At 43.3% G+C, this 2,290-nt stretch overlaps 1 non-coding gene across 1 annotated transcript; it reads left to right on the top strand.

Moving 5' to 3' along the window:
- Positions 1-445: 445 nt before the first annotated feature.
- Positions 446-519, top strand: TRNAI-AAU. The gene has a single exon. It is a non-coding gene; the product is annotated as a tRNA-Ile (tRNA).
- Positions 520-2,290: the final 1,771 nt, after the last annotated feature.

Here is a 2,290-nt window from a genome sequence, read left to right as displayed (position 1 = left end):
GCAGAGGGAGGGCGCGCGGCAGTTTTTCAGACACAATATTATGCAAAAATATCGGAGCTGACGATACGTCTGGAGGGCGGCTAGGGCCCTCCGTGGAGAATGCGGGATTCGCGGAGCCCCTTCCTCCTTTCCTTCCTTCCTTCCTTCCTCCCTTCCTCCTTCCCAGCGCCCCAGCGGGGCCTCTCCGGCTCCCGGGCTCCCTCCACCCCACGGCTGCGTGCGACACTCGCCTCTAGCCTCCTTTTCCATTATCCGGGTCAGAGCAGCCGCTTCTTTTCCAAATGAATCTAGAACGATACCAAGATTATTTAAAAACAAAGCAAAACAAAACAAAGCAACAGGAACAACTCCAAAGATGAGAAAGCGGGGAAAAAAAGAAAGAACCCAATAGACAGAAGCTCGTGGATCTTCTATTAGAGACCAAAAAGGCGAGCTGCCGAGCGGTGGCCGGTTAGCTCAGTTGGTTAGAGCGTGGTGCTAATAACGCCAAGGTCGCGGGTTCGATCCCCGTACGGGCCATGGGAATGGGTAACATTTTTTTTTTTCCCCTCGCTTTTTAAAAAAAATAATTCCCAAATCACTACAAAAAGAGAAATGAACGAAAATAACCCAAGGTACGCGGAGCACTTGAATTTAAAAGCAAAATGTGCCAAGTCTAGTTATGGCTGGTTGTCTCGGAAGTCGCCAGAGCGGCCCGTGGGAAGCAGGTTCTTAGCCTGCGGCTCCCTGCGTCAGCTCCTCCAGCCCCAGCTCTGCGCCCCTTCGCCCGGGACCCAGTTGCCTAAGTGTTCCACCTTCTCCAGCCTGGGGTTCCCTTATTGCACAAGACACACAACCCCACACTCACAAACGCTCCCTTATTAGACAAGAAACCGCCCCCTCCCGTACATTTACACCCCCATCCCACCTCACCCCCACCCGGTGAGGGTCGTACCCCAATATCCAAACAACTCACAGGTCTTTGCAAAACCCTTTCTGCACGACAACGCCCCGAGGTAGAGCGTGCAAAAATTATTTATCTCTACTTGCAGAAAAGGAAACCTGTGCGATCACCGCTAAATACCAAAATCAAAATTCAAACTTCCTGATTCCAAGTCCAGGACCTTTTTCACTAACAATAACATCAGTTTTAGAAAAGTATCAAGTCAAGTCCGCAAGTATTTATTAAATGCCCGCTGTGTGCCAGATATTGTGCTAAGCACTGGGGATACAAAGAAAGGCAATAGCCAGTCCCTGCTCTCAAGGGACTAAGTTTATCCTGTATTTATCTTGCATGAAATTGAGTTGTTTGCAAGTTGTCTTTCTCATTAAATTGTAAGCTCCTTGAGGGCAGAGACTATCTTTTGCCTCTTTTTGTATCCCCAGGGCTAGGCACCTCGTAGGCTCTTAGTAAATGATTGATTGATATCAGGTCGCTTCACACAGGAACTTGGCAAAGATAACAAAAGAAAGGAATAGTTAATATTGGAGGGGTTGTGGAAATTCAGGCATAGTATGAATTGTTAGTGCAGCTGTGAATTGGTACAACCATTTTCTGGAATATATTGGGATTATGAAGATAAAGTGCCTAAAAATGCACCCTTTGACTAGGACATGTTGGGAATATACTCTAAGGAGATCACTGACCAAAAACAGACTCCATAACCACCAAAAATGTTTATAGCAGAATTTTTTGTGATATCAAAAATTGTAAACAATTTAGATGCCCATCAATTGGGGAATGGCAAAACATTATGATACATGAATGTAGTCACAGGTGTGTTGATAAAGGTTTAACAGATTCTTAGGGAGAAATGAAAGCACAAGTATTTTTTAATTTGAATTATTAACACTTTCTTAACTCTAGATAATTAGCAAAACTAAAATCAAGCCCTGACTTGTAGTGATTGCTGATTTCTAAGGTTCAAATGCTTCAACTGAAAATTTAACAATCAGCTCTTGCAGGCCAATTAGAACTGGCTCCATCACACCACTGAATGTAATGGACTATTATTGTGCTGTAAGAAATCACTGGCATAACGAATACATAAAAGCATGAAAATATTTGCTTAAACTGGGGCAGAATGACATAAGCAGTTTCAGAAAAACAAAATACATAATGACTACTACAAGGTAAATCCAAAGAACAACAATCACAAAACAATTTTTAAAAAGTAAATGTTGCAAAATTATAAAGAATAAGTTTGACTCTAAAGAAGAATTATAGGGGCAACTAGATGGTATAGTAGCTAGAGCTCTGGTCTTGGAATCAAGAGGACCTGAATTCAAATCCATCCTCAGAAACATAACA

The sequence above is a fragment of the Vombatus ursinus genome, unplaced genomic scaffold (genome assembly GCF_900497805.2).
Source record: "Vombatus ursinus unplaced genomic scaffold, bare-nosed wombat genome assembly UNPS02007284.1, whole genome shotgun sequence".
Classification (NCBI taxonomy): Eukaryota; Metazoa; Chordata; class Mammalia; order Diprotodontia; family Vombatidae; genus Vombatus; species Vombatus ursinus.
This window is presented reverse-complemented; position numbering and strand designations above follow the sequence as displayed.